Here is an 18,745-nt window from a genome sequence, read left to right on the forward strand (position 1 = left end):
AAACTCACATTTTAGTCAGGGTGTCTGCGGGGTCTTAAAAAGTCTTTAAGTTGATTAATCAATTGTGGGAAAATTAAGGTCCTCAAAAAGTATTAAAAAGTCTAAATTGTGGTTTTATGAAGTATTAAATTTTATTGGTGTTCAAGCTTTGACTCCAAAAGTATCCATGAATATTTTTTTTTCTCCTCGCGACTGTCCTTTTATTAAGCTGTTAAGCATTCACCAATAACTTGCTGATGGAAAGCAAATCACACAATCTCAGGCACATTTCTTAAATTCTGATAATGATGAAATAAGATTTTGTTTTTTCAGCGAGTTGGCCTTGAATACTTGCTGTTACTGCTTGTACGAGAACAAGAATGGGAGTACCAATAAACCTGACAGTAGTTTCATTTATTCTTTCAAGCTTTATTCCTTCACAGCTTACCTCATTTCTATTTAAAGTCAAACCACAACTGTGAAAGATGGGTTGCTACCAGCAGTTTAAAATTGCGATGAGGTCTTAAAACTTTTTGAAAGGTTTTTTAAAAAAGTCTTAAAAGGCTTTGAAATTAACCTCTAGGTTTCAGCATATACCCTGTCAGTATTCAGAAGCTACATAATACAGCTCCTGAATACTACAAGCTAGCGACCGTCTAGGGGCGATGACATAGCGAGTATCAAGTGATGAGGGCCAATAGGAAGGGTTAGACCATGGGGTAAGACGAGGGGGGAGGGGGGAAAGGTACAGTTGAGATTGCCCCTGAATCGACATTTTGGTTGACCTAACACAGATATCCAAATCTTAAAAAGCCAAGAGTTATTAGTCTCAAAGTTGAAGCAGAGGGTTGGGAGCAGGACTACAACAGATTTAGACAATTGAAATCAGAGTCCAGATTCTGTCCCCTTCATTAGTCTGTGACACCAAACACCTGAGATCTAATCCCAAGGTTTAATCCAGAGAGTTGTTAATGTCTGTCATTAATTAATCAGTCTAATCTTAATCTTCATGTTTCCTGCCCTGGCTTGATTTTTTTATCATTATAAAAAGATACTTAAAGCAAATTTGCAAAAGTTGCGCAGCACTTATTTTCATCTTTCATTGGTCTGATTTGAAGTGAGTCCACCAGGCAGAGGTGAGCCAGCTTGTTGTGGACAGATCCCAGTCCTCAGTCCTGTGCTGGGGCTACACGCTGGCAGGGCACAAAGAAGACCAAGGAGTCAGATGGGGGTCAGTTTCCCAGCCATCCAGGGAGGCCGGGACCTGAGACCTCCTCTGAGGGCGCCCATCTGACGCCTAATCCCCAGGAAATACAGGCAGGTTTCCCCCCCTCCTCCATCTCCACCCTCCACTCCACCACCATCCATCCATCCATCCTTTTCCTCCGTGCTTCTCCTCCAAGGCAGAAAAGCTCCGTAAATTCAAAGCATCTGTACGGGCAAGGGCCAATCTGAGGGCCGCCTTTCCCAGAGCCCGCGCAGATGAAATTTTATTCTTTGCACGAAAATCTTTCAGGGGGAGGGGGAGAAAAAACAGAAAATAAAGTAAAGCAAACAGTGGGGGAAGATCAAGGAGGAGAGGAGATGAGGGGGTAAGGCGCTGGTCATCAGAGATCTGCACTGCTTTCGCTCTGCGTTCATGAAGAAAGAGTTATTTTCTGTCCTTTGTGGTGTTGATAAGAGCCACACTCTGCTTCTACGTGCAGCTCAGATCCTCTCCAAGCATCAGGACGAGGGAATGGTTAAAGAAAAGTGAAAAGCTCTTAGCTTTAACTTCTGTTTTCACAGAAATGTAGACAAACTGGCTAAAGAAATAAACATGCAGACACAAAGCTTTGATTTATAGATGATTTTACTGACTCCAGCCCCTGACACCTCAAAGAAACAAGCAGTAAATATAATAGATGGATGGAAAAAGAAAGAATAATAATTTTTTAAAAAGATCTTTCTGATACTTTGAACCTCTCGCGTCAGAGTGAAAAACCTCCTGAATGTCTCTGTGATGAAACAGTGAAGCTTTTTTAAGAACAGCATGGAGCCGGAAATAAAGCCTCAGTGAAGTATATATTCGTGAGCGCGGTCAGCGTTTTCTGCGTCTCGGGGACAGTTGAAGGACAGTTCTTGGCTCTCTGTGGTCAGAAATGGTTTTCATGTGGTTGAGGTCCAAGTTAGGACGAGAGAGTTGATAATTTCCAAGAACTGGAGAGAAAAAGATTTGCACATGAGAAAAGGAAAAATGGATTTGACCTCATGTGACCCACAGAGGCTGTTTTTGATCTGAGTTTAAATTAGACCAGACCGAATCAGAAAGGCTTTTACTTGACAGTAAAATCAGACTGCAGTACCTATCCGCCAAAATTTCATCTTTTATCATTTCTATTTGACACATTAATATTTTGCTATGATGCATCTTGGGTAATTCTTACAAAAAAAAAAAGCCTCTGGAGCAGCCACCACACAGTTTTTAGCAGCAGGTATTGTAAAGAGAAAAGTTTTCTTATTTGTGAGAGCTGCTTAAAGTTTGTCAACTCAAAATTATGAAATCTGCCTAATAAACATGATGACTTTTTGTAAAAGTAAAAAACAACATGGTTCTGCTGGTTTAAAGGCAGCCAAACATTTATTTAACCCTCTGTTGCAAGGAAAAAAAAATGTTTTGTTTTATTTTTTTATTTAATCATTTATTTTTTTATTTAACCCTCTGTTGCAAGATTTTTTTTTTTTTAAATATTATCATTATTATTTTATTCATCTATTTATTCATCTATTTCAAATGAAACTACAGTGGACTACAAATTGATGTTTTTGGTCACTCCATGAATTTTTTCCCAAGCATTTTAACACATTTTCACACATTATAACTTTGTATTGGAAATATTCTTGGTGTCGCATTATGTCGATACATGGTTAATCCTAATTTATTACTTGGATGAATCAAAATGTTAAAATATAATTGAATAATACTATTACTTAGATGTTGCAGTATATCATCATATACATTTTTTATTTTTTATTTTATTTTTTTTATTTTTATTTTTTTACCTCTAAGGCTTATTTGGAATGGAAGGATTGAAAAAATATGCCAGGGGTCCACAGGTGTGGCTGTCTGTCGGTCATCTTGGAGTCAGAGAAAATTTACTTGCAGTTACAACAACTGACCACTGAATGGAGCTCAAAGGAGTGGAGCAGCAGAGAGCACTCTAGAAGCAGACATTCAGCTCCACCATCGAGACCACGGACTTTAGGAGAAAATGGCTTTTAAATGACTGTAGAGACCACTATGAGCCAGAGGGTTAAGGCAGGGGAACTAAAGTGTGAGTGCTAATGCCTTCCTGTTTACTAATTGTTGAGGTAGAGCCAACAGGAAATTAGTTTGAGGAAAAAAATTTAAACGCAAGACATGTTTAGGCTGAAAATACTGAATTTTTTAAAGGCATCTTTGTTTTTGTACAGTATTTTGTAGATGCATCAAGTCACAACCTGTGTCCCTTAAAATAATAAAAAATAAAATGTCTCTTAAAACTACTTAAGTACAAGTAAAACTACTGGTTTGAAAAACAAAAACTGCTCAATTAGAGTAACTTAAGTAAATGTGGTGAGTTTCTTCCACATCTGGTTTAAGTTGAGGTGAGATTTTTTTCAGATTACTTTGGATGACTCAAAAAAAGCTGCAGGTTCACTCCAGGTGTGTGTAGGAATAAAAGCTTCCTGACCTTATTCACTCACCTTAACACAGCTCGTTTCACACTGCTGCTGAAATCAACGGGCTGTGGAGTCAGAATTAAAACGTGCACGATGAGCATTTCAACAGGTTACTTAGAAGGAAGCTAAGCTGAAGTCCTACGGCCTACCATGAGCTTGTGTCCCTTAATCCCATGATCCACAACCATTAAACACGGCTAAAGTAGGGATATCCACATCCACAAACACAGGGACAGAGGGCCCACATCCCCACAGTGCCACCTTGTCCTCACATGTCCTGACAGTCTCTGATCCTGGTACCAAGAGATATAGTAAACGGGCTTGGACAAGGACCGACCGCTGACTCCGACTCTTGCCCACCACCTCTAAAGGGTTAAACTGGATCCCAGGCTGGCCACATCACACTGTAGGGCCATTTAGTGCAGGAAACCTGATCGTTTGGCTCTTTTTGATGGCCTGATTCCCAGGCTTAGGAGAATAAATTAAACGCAATCCCCGCCTAGGCCTCAGCTGCAGCAGCAGGGCATGCTGATTTAGGATTTTCATCTGGGAGCTTTTCTCTCTCTTCCTGCTCTCCTCCCCTCCCCTCCCCCTAATACGCAGGAATATAGTGACTATGAGTTAAAATATGGCTTTTGTGAGGCCATAATGAAGCCTCAGAGCAACGTGAGCCGTCAGAGGAGAAGAGGAAGAGACTACATGCAGAGAAGAGGAGATAAAGATGGAGATGTGTGACCGAGTGGCTCAAGACTCTGAGATCCAGAATATTTTGTCCTGATCCTTGATGCCCCGTCACAGTGTGAGGGGCTTTAGCAGAGCCAGCGGTCTTATGGCCAAGGGGCCGATGACAAGCCTGTGATGTGTGTTTAGACTGCTGAACTTTGAGTCTGTGTCGCTGGTGTTTGAGTGACAGATCTGTGTCTGAGCTCTGAGGGAAGAAAAACAAGGATAGTCCCGTGTTGTCCAGGAAATATTCAAGATATTGTCAAATATGCTTGTTATGTTTTCCCAAAAACAAGACTACATCAACATGTCAGGATCAGACAACGTCAAAGCGCTCATTGTGCAAATATAACATGTTTCATGTGACTTGAAATGAGTTTTTGAGTAGTGGTGGGTGGTCACTGTCTTCCTCACCGTCTTCATCCTCAGTTTGGTGAGTAGTCAAACCAGAATGTGCTTTCATTTTAGAGGAACAAAAGAAAACCTCTGTCCGTGGAGGACTTTAAGACTTAGGTTTTTAGTCAAAAGCAAAGGATGCTGATATCATATATCCTGTGTTTTTATATCTTGTTCTCGCTGATTTTATCCATTATGGTTTAAATCTGTAGATTTAATCAGATGTTTTTAGAATATACTGAATAAATCACAAAGTTAAAACCTAGAGACATTTTCAGATTAAACAATATATTTGATTACCTGTTAGCTACTGTCAGGTAAATCATAATGACTTACAGCTAATCACAAGCTAACCGTTTTATAAGCTAACCTATAAAGCTAAATAACAGATTAAAGATTAAACAATCTTTGAAAGGGGGAATACAGTGTGTAATAATTAGCTAAATTTAGCCAAACAATAATAATACCTACACTAAAAAGGCAATAATATATAAAACCATTGAAAAAATAAAAAAAAACTATGAATGAGCCTTAAGCATTAAGACAAACAGAGGATTCCCTTTGACAGGGCTGCCATCTTGTCCCCCAATGTGTCAACTGTAGCCCTGAACAGACAAACTAGTCTAATAGATGTTTCATATTTGTGGTTGTGTGAAATTCCCCAGTTGGAAAACAAAACAAGAAAAGAGTGGTTGTTCAGTAAAAAGAGTTTCTAGAGAAAGATGATTGACAAAAAGAGGCTCAAACTTATAAATCATCACAGCAGCTTCTTGTCCCTAATCGTACCAGTCCTATTTTTAATCTCAGAATCCCTCACAACATCATCAACTGCGTGGTTTCCATGGTGACGAGGAGCAGAGACAAACTAGTGATGCGCTTCTGGAAGGTTGCCCGTCTTGTGCCAGTGAAGAAATTCAGTAAAATACTGGTTGACAGCTGGAGTAACTACAGGCCCGCCTTACAGAGTACCGTTTGATCCCAAGATCCAATTACGAGCTTTTTAACTACTCTAAGACACACTATTGGAGTTGGAATTATCGCAGCTGCTGGCACCAGACATCCCCTCCAATGAACTTTAGTTGAAGGATTTAAAGTGTACTCATCCCAACTACAGGGCCTCGAAAGAGACCTGTATTGTTATTTGCCACTATCTGGCTGCCTTCTTTGGATGTGGCAGCTATTTCTCAGGCTCCCTCTGTGAAAGTGAACCCTGATCCCCCATTACCTAGGGTTACCGTAGTAGGCACTCAAACGACCACTGAAAGTTGACAGAGCAGACATTCAATTGAGACGTCGCTGCCAGCGATCAGCTCAAGGACATCTAGAGTGGACTCCAAGCAATCTTTGTGACGGACAAAGAATTTAATGACTTACCACATAGTCTGACTGCCTCACCCACTTTCTTTCAAGTGAGTGCTTTCTTATTCCTGCTTCTAATAAATGAATGAAAATAAATAAATGAACAAATAAATAAATAAAGGGTAGTATTGTACAGTGTTTGGGGTCAGGGCACAGAGGTACTTAATATTTCCCCCATTTCCAGATAAATAAACCTTTGACAGGAGTGTACTTTGCAATGTATGTAACTGGAGTGAGTGTGGCTACAACTTGCAGTGAAATTGCAATTTTTGTTTTACACTACAGTAACTTGTGCCTAATCACATCCTTTCAAGGACTGTAAAGGAAATTTACTCATGCTTTGGTGTAAACACATTGTAACAGTGCAGAAAAAGTTGCCTCAATTGCAGTTGTCTTTGGGGTTGCAATAAACATTTGCTGGAAAAGTACAAATAGCATCTATCGCTATAGATTTTCTCCAGATTTTAACAAGTTAAGAGTAAACAGTAACTTTTGAAAACAATGAAATATTAAAGACTGTACCGTAATCATCGAACGTCAGGAAGAGGAGTTGTTTCTGAAAATACCTAACAATGTCCAAGTAAAGGTGCCGTTTAGGTTTTTGGAAGAGTGAAGATAAAAACCCACCTGCAGTTACAGCTTCTCACCACAGGAGTCGCCAAAGACAACAAAACAGAGCCCTAGTTGATTTTAAGTAATGGAAGAAAAACAATGATAAGCGGTGAGTTTTTCCACATGAGGACAACAGGTCAGGTAATGCTTCACTGGACAGCTGTAAATCGCTTTTATTGGCCTTGCAAAGGTCTAAGGGTTAGACTGAGGTTATTTAAGTCTCCAGACACACTCAAATTCACACACGATATACACACACACTGGCACGCAGGCTATCTCTTTGTCTGTGGGTTAATCTAAGGACCAGATCAAAGGGTCAGGTCCAGGAGATAAACTCCGGCCCTGGAGGTTGCAGCCCCCTTCTCTCTGTATATCTACAAATCATTAAGCTCAAGGTGATTCACGGCAGCTAACCGAGCAGCCCCGGAGGACTCGGGGCCAGATAGAGGAGGATTTGTTGGAGCTGAATCTGCTGCTCATTCTGACGTTACTCTGTCGCTCGGCTTTGAGCCTCTGCATGCTCTGAAGCAGACATGAGAGCCACTCAAGACACCCCTAGAGATAAAAGACCCTTCACCCTGGACAGGACGGGATCTACTGCTGACAACACACACACACACACACACACACACACTGCACTCCCCTTGCTTTATACCAGGGTCTCTAAGTAGGAATCCTTTTGAAAAGGCCAAGTATTCACCCCGCTTGAATGTCTGTAGGGTTTATTAAGCAGAAAATTTTCAATGGAAAGCAAAAGGCCGTACTTGTTCCTGCTTGATATGGAATACACTTTTAACAATGTCTACAGGGGCGGATGAATGGGCACATGTGTCATCGCTGCTGACACGCTAAATGGAGGGTATCAAAGCGTGGTGGTTTAGCATGGTGGGAGGAGAAAGGTGCAGAAGAAGAGATAAGACCGTGTAGAGAAAAGGGCCAAAAGGAAAGAAACAGCTGGGGAAGCTTTGAACATACACAACGGAAACAAGGACTCATCACTGCAGCTACAAAAGGATGAGCTAGCTACCCTGAAACTGAGCATGAAGATTTTTGAGTCAGACCCACACAACCCTCTCCGTAGCTACTCCTCGCGACACTCCTGGTCCCATCTTTGTGACTGTGACACCCCTGTAAGCTGGGGGTAGGGGGTTGGCCCCCGGCTAATTGGGATTCCACCTTTCTTTGTAGAAGCTTTGACACCTTCAGAAGGAGACAGGTGACGCCAAAGTGCCCCCCACCCACGAAGAGAGCAAAGGTGGGAGTTGGGGGTAAAGAGAAGAAGATGAAGGGTGGAGGTGGTATTATCAGGGTGCACCTCAGGGCAGCTTTGGCGCCATGACTCAGGATTGTCTCCATGTTGACGTGAATGTTGCTTTACCTGTGTTTCCATGTGAGTGTGTGCATCAGTCAGTTTGTATTCACGCATATACATGTGGAAGCCTGCACACTTTGCACACAGGGAGGTGAGTGTGTGTTCTCAGCGTCCCACTGTGTGTTGCTCAGGTATGCGGCAGGGTGTGTAACAGGGTGTGACCAACAATGACAGACTGTTTCAAAATTTCTTAGAGGTCGGTTTAACTCCTTCTGTTTGAGGTTTGATGAAATATATAAAATTCCCCTGACACGTCTATGACTACCTGAAGGAAAACCTGAAGATCAGTTTCAACCCAGAGCAACCGGATTAACCACAAATAAGAATTGTTTTCCACAAACGGTTGCATATTTTAGCTTTTAACGTCAAGTAGGAACATAAACCTCATGATTAAGCGAAGGCACAAGACAATACACTGAACTAAATCCAACATCCCACACAAGCATCAGTTGCCAAGTGTTCCTGCACCCAAACAAACTGCACTGTGCCCAGACCGCCTCGTACAGAGGCATGGACTTTTGCAGCGATTGCTCATAGTGATGCTGCGTTAGAAACGAATCCGATAAAGCCTGCCTAAGATTAAAGGGAAGGAGGCTGAATCCAACAACAGCTTTCAGCTTTCCCCAGGAGACAAATGTAAAAGTTATTGTAAACCAACCAATGTTTTTTTTTTTTTTTTTTTTTTTTCCCAAGCACCTAACCACATAAACTAACTCATGTAACCACATGTAGTTACTTCAATGCAGCCATATAATGCTGGATAAGATGACCAATATGTAATAACTAGTGCTGTCAGGCGATTAAAAAAATTAATCTAATTAATCACAGGATTTGTAATTAATTAATCTAATTAATCGCATTTTAATCTCATATCTGCTTAAGGTCCCAAAATAAAGAATTTGAATTCCAGGACATTAAAATTACATTAAAAGACATTAAAAACATTTGAAAATAAGGTGGGAATATATACAACACATTTTTAGGTACCCTGAGGCATAAGGAACAAATAAAAAAAAGTGTTTTGGTTCTATCTTTACAAAATCTACACAGTCCTGCACCTAAGATAAGCTGATTTGATTTTTAGGACGTTTTTTGCTTCTGTTCACATTTTTACACAATGTGGACTCAATTTTCACTGCAATATGAACTTCTATACTTCTATGAGGTCAGGAGAACCAGGGCTAAAGGCTAAAAACTGTGAGGAACTATGTAAAAAACACTTTTTTCAAGTCTTGTATCAAAGAAATGTGAAGTATTTTCAGTTTAACATGCTCTGAACACACAAACTGTTGCTCATTGGTGCAGAGCAGCCACAAGCTGAAACATGACACCAGGAAGATGGAAGGAAATTTTCAAAGAATTCTTTAGATTTAAATACAAGACATTTATCGATTATTCAGGGCTTGTTTGATGCAGTAAAGAGTGTAAAATTACCTGTTTTTTTACTGAATTGAGCTAGAGAAAACGGTTGATTTTCTGTAGATTTTCATAAAGAACGTATGAATAAACGAGATGTGGACGGCAGTCCCCTTAACAGCGCTCTCTCTTCCCCCCGGTTCAAAGCATGTTGCTGACCTCAGGTGTAATACATTCAGGGACCATCGGAAATTTGAAAATCTGACGAGAACACCACTTTTCCATGTAGGACAAACAATTTGTAAATGCTATACATTTGAAAATAAGTGCGTCTTTGAACTCCTCGCGGGTTTGGGATCCAGATTAATCTGCATTAATTTTTATAACGCGTTAATTTGCGGAGTAATTAATTAATCTAATTAACGTGTTAAAATGACAACCCTAGTAATAACATAATAAAACAAATGGGAGGACTGATAAATAAAAAAGGAAATAAAAAGGAAAGTAGTTGCTTGGTTTACACAACACTTTAAGGCCCCGTTTACACAGTCCATCTAAAAACACTAAAATGCAGTGAAAAAAAATCTGCATGTACACGGAAACGCAAACTGAAAACGCTGTAGTAAGCATGCCAGGCCTGTAGGTGTTGCTATAACTGTCTTGTCCAGGAGCCGCTTTCGGTAGATCTCCACTGAAGTCGAGTTGGGACAATCATCTGGTGTATTGGGGAATACTAAGTTAAAAAGTGGAGCAAAAGATGCACAATTTGTTGGAAGACACTCAGCAGATTCAGCAGACTGAGCAGCACAAGCACAACATGGTAGTTTGCAACGACGGTACTGTTGTCCTGTTGTCTGCGCTTGTGCAACGCAGAGTGTGACCTCAGTGTTTCCACTGAAAACGCCGGCTTACTGTTTACACGGCAACTGTATCGGCAGCATTTCAGAACAATCCCACTCTCGAGGCCATTTTCAAAAGTTTGCGTTTTAGGTCGCCTAAAAACGCAACAAAACTTTTGCTGTAAATGCAGACATTAACTTTGATCATTTTATGTTCTCTATTTTTGTGTGTACAAGTTGGACTGTGCTGTCATAGTAAAAAAGGGGTTGTTTTATGTTTGCTCTGCACTCATGCACTTTATTTGGACACAGTTAAAGCTGTTGGCTTTTCGCTGTAGTTACAGCATATGACCACTTTTCTGGTGCCGCTCTAGCGACTTTTCTGAGTTTGGGTCTGTCTTGAGGTCTTTTACTTTCACTTTCTATTTTGGTTCACATGGTAGCAGCTGCCTCGTGTTTTTTCCATCAAGAATCAATCAAAAGGTTTTATAAAGAGGGTTATTCAGGCAAGGAAAAGTTTGGATTCTTCAAGAGGCCCCTACTGAATTTAGGGGAGGGGGTTATTTTCATTCAGATAAAAAAAAAATCCTTTTCAATTAAGTTGTGATAGCAGTCTTTAAACTTCGCTACTTAAATTGCCTTCATTTTGTCCTGAATTTGGGTCATTTATCTTATATTTCCCTGTCCCATCTTTGCTAGTCTTGCCTTGTTTTATCCTACCTTAACATGTTTTTTTTTTCTTTTCTTGTCCAAACCTTTGCTTGACTTTTTTTCTCTTATCCTTTCTTGTCTTGTCTTGTCTTGTCTTGTCCCACCTTGTCTTGTCTTGTCCCACCTTGTCTTGTCTTGTCCCAATTTGACTTGGCTTGTCCCACCGTTGCTGGACTTGTTTTCTCTTGTCCTGACTTCCTGTCTCGTCTTGTCTTTGCTTGACTTATCATGTCTGCGCTTGTCCTCTTCCCTTTTGTCCTGGTTTGTCTTATCTTGTCTTGTCTTATCTTGTCCTACCTTTGCTTTTCTTGTCTTGTCCCATCTTTACTTGTCTTGTCTTGTCCTGTGTTTGCTTGTCTTTTCATAACTTCTCCCAGCTTTTTTTTTTTGTTTTGCCACATCTTGTCTCATTGTTTATGCCTTTCTTGTCCTGACCTTGCTTGGGGTCAACAGATGGAGGTAAAATCATTAACTTATTAGAAATGTAATCCCTTTTGTGGGTTTGTTTAACATGCTGTGTGTGGTTGCACTTGCGGGTGTACTTGTGATTCAAAATTAATTACTGTTCCCATCAGAATCAAGTATTAACACGGCTGTGTTTTTTTTTCTCATCACCAACCTTGTTGCTTCTCCTGAATCAAATCGAATATGGTTTTAAATTTTCAAACAGTAACAACAAGCAGAGACTGGATCATAAGACTTCAGAGACTTCAATCGTCATCCACTCTATTGTTTTATCTGAAGAACATCAAAGCCAGCTGACTGAGACTGGGACAGACTGCTTCACACTCACTTCTTAAAGTTGTCACACACTTTCAGGTCTTCAGTTTGGTGTGATTAATAAGTTTATTCTAAAAGGTTTACGTATTATTTGATCTGAATGTGTTCATGTTAGCATTAATAAAATAAATGACCTTAACAGTGTTTGTTTTTCGTTTTAACTTTTTTTCTCATAAAAAAGGGATTTCTACTTTTTCTCCAGTCATGTTCCCACGCCTTGAAATCGTTTTTATATCAGAAGGCACAGAATATTAACAGATTTACATCTTCTAAGAAGAATATTGTCAAAAAGCTGGAGCCTCTTTGCAGATTACATCTATCAGCATTTGGTTGGTGTTAGGCTGGTGTTCACTTTCAAACGCTGGGTGTGACCCTTAATCCACAGAGCCACTCAGACGCCGAAAACCTTAGCCAGCTGATTTCCTGAAACATCAGAGGCCTGGAGTCAGAGCGTAACAGATGGGCCTCAAAACAGGGGATTTACAGTTGCATCACCAGTCTCCATGGTAAACATGTTAGCATCATGCTTCATTGGTAAGACAATAAGCAAGATGACCTGCAGAGATTGTCTTTTCGGAGAAGAACTGATCAGTTTTAAGAGTCCTAAACACACATTTTATATGTAATAAAAACAAGGTTTAATCTATTTGGAGTTGAAGTCCCTCTCATGGGATTTTAACAGGTTATTAAACAGACTGAAATTAACAGTGGGGCCTCTTAGGAGCCTACAGAAGTTTACAAGAATGACATCAAATACTTTGATTTTATATTACTATAATAACCGCTGCCAGGGGAAGATGTCAAGGGGTGGCTGTGGCTCAGTGGTAAGGTAGTCGCCTCTCAATCGGGAGGTCAGGGATTTGATTCCAGCTCCTGCAGTCACATGTGTCCTTGAGCAAGACAACCCTGAATTGCTCCCACTGTTGGTCAGTGGTGTGTAGATGGGTGTGAATGTGGCAGATAAAACTAGTGGTTTCCAGTAGGAAAAACTCTACCATCAGTGTGTGAATGTGGTGTGGATGGGTTAGGTAGACCAGCAGTGTAAAGTGCTTTGAATGGTCTGAGAGACTTGAAAAGTGCTATAGAAGTACTGGTCCATGTCAGAAGGGGCAATTTACAGAAAACCTTCTATCAACTTAGAAATATTCCAGTGAGTGATTCACTTCACTTCCCTTTGTAATCAAGAAAATTTGCCAGGAAATACAACTTACAAGATTTTGACTTTGTCCATATGGGTGCTAAATAGGGATGGGTACCGAATTAGTTACTTTTATAGGTACTGACCGAATTCTATCAAAAGTACCGAGTACCGATTCACTTAAAATCAAAGGGTACCATGTTTAGGTACCTAAATGCATCCTTGTGACTGTGAGGGAGTGGAAGAGTAGTCGATTTTTCATGCTGGACATGAACAAAGCATTGCAAGGTTATATATCGAAGAATAAATACGATAGATTGAAAAAATGTTATACGTCATTACTAAACAAATTGATGTTTTTTACCACAGAAACACAAAAAAGTACAGAAAAATGGTACCATTGAGTACCGATACCGATTGCCGGGTACTGGGCATTGGTACAGTGTTGTTTTAAATGTGAAAGGTACCTATCCTTAGAGTCAAAATCAATAATAAGACAGAGTTCTTCACAGGAGATATCCATAGATATCCATAAGAAAATCTAAAAGCATTTAACAGCTAAAAGAGAGACTGAGGCCTTTATTAAAGCTTGTATGTAGAAAAAATTAAAAATCTCTAGACTCTATTAAGAGATGGACCAGACCCGTTACAGCTCCAAAAAGTGAGGCCAAAACTTTTGGAGCCCCTCTATTTTCTTTTTATATGTCAACAACTCTGACTCCTCCATGTAAACAGGTGGGAAATGAGTCAAACTTTACTGTCATGATACACAACAAAATAATGGTTTTGATCAAGATCAATGCTATAGAAAGCTTGTTAGTCAGAAGTCCCATCAGTCAGATGGCCTGTCAGAAAGAAAATCACTTTGGATTTGGCTGATGTTCTTGAATCCAAACTATTTATTCATTTATTTATTTTTTGATGAATGGGCCTTCTGACAACAAGGTGTGCTCTCGATCAAACATCAGGCTTTTGTGTTGGGTAATCCTAAACATACTGAGTTACCTACAAATAGTTGTTATTCTGAACAATTCAGTGTTAATTTGTAATTCAGTGCTGCAAAAAGGATATAGTGTCATGATTGGCAGCTCTGTGGACAAATGAAGCTCCAGTACTGCTTTGATTACTAGATAAGGAAAAAAACAAAACAAAAATCAATGTGACACAAACTCAAGATTCACTCATTTATCCATGACTGTAAGTTTAGGTTAAACACCAACACACAACAACACAACAATCCGTTCTGCTGTGGACAGCTGGCTAAAGGGGCATAGCTTCAATATCTGCGCTTCATCAAACGAGATCAGAGTCTGGCTCCAAATGCTAGTACCAGATTATGGTGTCAGCTTCTGTTAAGGGGTGAATTTGGCTTCACTTTTCAACCATGGGTGGAGATGTGCCGCCCATCTGTATATACAGCTAAAAGTTAAACAGATTTTTGTTATTGTTTCATTGTACTTTCCTCTCTTTGTTGGTTGTTTGCACCAATAATATAAAGTGGTGCCATGATATTTTTTGAAGTGATAAGAGAGGATTTTAAAACACAGATAAATAATTAGTCTTTGTGCTAACTAACAGCTCTAAGCTCAGCTTCCCTGCAGGGCTCTTACTCATTATCAATCAGTGACTTTATTGTCTTGTTATATGCCTGAATTGCAGATCATTAATTCTTCCCACTGTTGTGTTTCAGAGCATGAAAAGATGACTGTAAATTACTGGCACTGTCAAGTGTTGAGAGATGAAGCATTTATAATTCCTCAGGGTGAAATTAAACAGTGGTAGTTACATTCATACTGATGTGTCTCTCTCTGTCTGAACGTGTGATCTGTGTTTTTGTGGTTTGCAGGGCTGGTTAAGTCGGGAAATTAGCAGATGAGGTTTGGAATCAACCAAAAAACCACCAAGAGATTAGCACAGTGTGTCATGTTTAGTGGTTACAGCCAGATGTCTTGGATCAGATAGGTTTCAATTTAAATCAATGTGTATTATTCACACGGGATCTGCTCTGTTGAGGTCCAGCACCGTCCTTACTCCAGATAAACAGCAGATTGAGCGGGACAGGAAGTTGGGCACAGAAACCACCTAAAAGCACCCGGTGACTTTCAAAAAAAGAAAGAAAAAAACCTTGTTAAAGGTCCCATATTATGCAAAAATCACTCTTCTTTGGCTTTCCTCCCAGCCCACAAAATGTGATATTTAATGACAAAACCTGTACTTAGTAGTGCTTGTGAATATAAAATCCTGACCTAAAACAAGCTGTTTGGATTTTGGGGATTTACCGACATCAGCGAGTCCCTTCTTTGACCAATCAGGAGCAAGTCTGACCTGATTGGTCCACTGGAGCAGATACCCCTGAACCCCCTCCCTGCCCACTCCTCTCCCCGCTGCTGGAGGGGAGGAGAATGCCAAAGTAAGAGAGCCATCACTGCTTTGTTTTTGGCTGTAAACAACCACATAGTTCCATGCACAAGCTTCCCATCTTGGAAGAAGACAAGACTAAGTGGCTAGAGTTCATTTATCAAGGAAATGTGCCAGCTACACTCAGTAAAACTGTTCATGTGTGTGCTAGTCACTTCACGACTGGCTGCTTTTCCAACTTTGGACAGTACAACAGGGCTAGCGAATACACTGGTCCTGAATCCAGGCGCATTACCAACCATCCGCCAACAAACCTCGGACCCTGGAAATGTGAGTATTATAAATGCTGTGTGCTGTGGAGCAGATGTAAGAGCTTTTCCTCAGTGTCCCCCCTGTCTCTGTGTTAGCTTCAGGATGCTAACTTTAGCTGCAGTTGTTTTAGCCTGTAATGTTACGGTAAACGAGCTTCGCTGTTTTCTAAACATTGTGCACTTGGAGCTCATGGCCCTGCTCTCAGTGACGCTGAAGAGCGGGGCGGTATCAGTGGTAGCTCATTTACATATGATGGCCATGCCCACTAAATCAGACCGTTCTGAACAGAGGGGCTATGAGAGCCTGGAAACAATGCTGCTGTGCTTGATTTATTGGCTTTTTGGACCAAAACATGTTACTACCATTTCATGAAGACATCAATGATCCATATTAAACTGCAGAAAAGGAGCAGAATATGGGACCTCAGATGGTATTTATCTCGACGACAACAACAAAATGAGAAAATGAGTGGCGCCAAACCAGAAATCAACAAGTTTGAGGTTTTAAAGTCCAACATGGTCTGGGACTCCAGATTTCTGGAGGTGTTGATACATGCCCGACTGAGTATGTGGTTTCAGGTAAGAGAACAAGTAGTCAACTGGATGCACACATATCTCAAGGCCCTTCAGTCAGAAGGCCTATTTGACTTAAAATTAGTTTAGATTTACTTGGTATTCTTAAATCAAAACTATTTTTCTGACTAACAGGCTTTCTGATTTTCTGATTGAAGAGTCATAAGGTGTAAGGTTAGGAATAGCAAATTTTTTTGTGAAATGTAATCTGAAAATCAGAGAGAAGACCCCGATTGGAAGGCTACAAACACGCTGACAGTAAATATTGATTTTAAGGTCTTTATTTTGATTTGAAAATGATTTATTTCTGCAGCACTGCAGAGATACATCCCCAGAGTTGATTGCATGTGAATAATGTTTGTATAATAGAAAACTTCATAATCTTTAAAGTGGGGTTAACAAGATTAGGAATCCTGCATCTAAACAGAGGCCAAAAAGTGAATAAATCTAAAAAGGAGGCCAATATAAACAGTTACATAGTGGGGAATGAATATAAAATAATGCACAAGATTAAATCTTTATTCTCAGTCTTGTTGTTGGCTTTTAACCAATCAGAATCAAGTACTTCACACACCCAGGGGATTAATGAGAAAGCCAGGTAATCAGATAAATAATCCACAGGTGCTTCATAACAAAGTTACATGATGTTACGTCATGGATCAAGCTTGTGAGTTAGCAAACACCAGCGTGTGATCAGCCTGAGCTCACTGTTTATGCCCTGACAACGTTACTCAACCGTCACAGTGACATAAGCAAGCTAGAACAATACATTTGGCCTGAAACGATGGTTTGAATTATTCTCACATGGACCAAATGAGAGAGTGAATCAGTTTAATGTTCTTCATCTGGATCTAAAGCTGTTATATCTGGCACTGTTCAAGTTAATATCCTGAGTCCACAGACAGACACACACTACAGCGCCTGAACTGATGAGAAATGCAAATTATTAGTAGACATGCTGGCTCACAGGATCATCCCTCACTATACACATAGATTGATGAGTTTGAGATGCTGTGTTTTGTTATTTGACCATTTTGACCTCACAGATGATTTAATCAGGAGCAGGCTCGTGCTGTGATAGCATGAATAATCCTCCATCATTGAACACAGGTCATTCTAACTGAACGTGTTTTCCTAAAGAACAGGGGCACATTAAAGCAAAACGGCATCTGATGTGTTTCCAGGAAGCTCATGGGAACATTGCTCCAAATGGTGAAGATGGCTTCATGGAGGATCATAGAGGCTCAATCCCAAACTTCCCCATACACACTACCTCTTAACTATCGAGTGTCACTCCAAATTAAGTCACACTCCTGGCTGTGGAGGGCACTTTAAATGAAGAGGGAGGGTATAAACATTACCGGCAGGAATGGGATGCCCTCTTCACTTCGCGGGAAAACGGAAAACCTCGTCGCCATGAAACAGAAAGACGCTCCCCGTGTATGGATGTTACGTTGAGGCACAGATTGCGACTCGCTATATCGCTGTGCAGGGTTGATAAGAGCTGTATGTTTCCAAAATGACGCTTAGATTGACACAGAGATAACAGTGAAACACGTGGATTTAATTGGCATTGGGCAGATACCTGCTCCCATGCCTCCTGTGTGTGTGAAATGAGCCGCACCAGCTGTCACGTTTTTTTCTTCTTCTTTACAATCATTAAATCAGAAGTCATTACAATGACAGGAGCTATATTATACTTTCAATAATTTGAAGTGATCCCACATGTCTTTCATTGCTATCATCCAGTGGCGTTTTCTCCCGGAGGCCAAGGGAAGCCATGCTTCCTCTCTTTTTTCAGACTGTAGCCGTGTTTTAATGAAAATACTCCTTTCTAACAGTTTCGATTATTCTTTTTTATTTTTCGTCACTATCATCTCCTCCTTATTTCTCTCCTCTACTTATTGAGCATTTTACGATACGTAAAACAGCGCCCTCCTAAATGTTATGCTGTGAATGCGTGGTGAAAATACGCTATATAACCAATCAGATGAAGCTGGGTTCATGACACTGCTCACCTGTGATTGGCCAAGACTGTGTCAAGGGAAGCCACCTGTCTTTGGCCTCAAACCAATCAAATCACAGTGTCGTCATCATCAAGCCACTGAATGTAATCAGGAAGATTAGCACATTAGCAGTGTGCTTGAAGCGGCCGGTTGTGTGTTTGAGCGGGCGGTTGAGTAAATTAATAAGATGTTTAAGCTAAGTCAAGATGACAATGTTCGTGTGTGAATGAGTGAGTGAGGGTGGGAGAGTGAAAGGGCGTGTGTTCAAAGTAAGTAAAATGAGCGCTCTCTGGGTGCTCTAACTGGGTGCACTACTGGTGGTTTGGGACGGCCCTTAATGCGGCGGACCCTCCGCGAGAATGCGCAAACGGAGGGTTAGTGTTTAGGGAGAGTGAGTAGGGGGTGGTTTGGGATTGAGCCCCACTGTCTGGAACTGACATCCCTTTGTGTAAACGTCCCTATCCATCCATCCTTGAATGTTCTCAATGGATTTAGATCAAGAGAAAACACAGGATGGTCCCAAAGAGTGA

Source organism: Halichoeres trimaculatus, unplaced genomic scaffold (genome assembly GCF_033239565.1).
Source record: "Halichoeres trimaculatus isolate MK-OKI-2021-1 unplaced genomic scaffold, fHalTri1.1 fHalTri1_scaffold_6, whole genome shotgun sequence".
NCBI classification, from domain to species: Eukaryota; Metazoa; Chordata; class Actinopteri; order Labriformes; family Labridae; genus Halichoeres; species Halichoeres trimaculatus.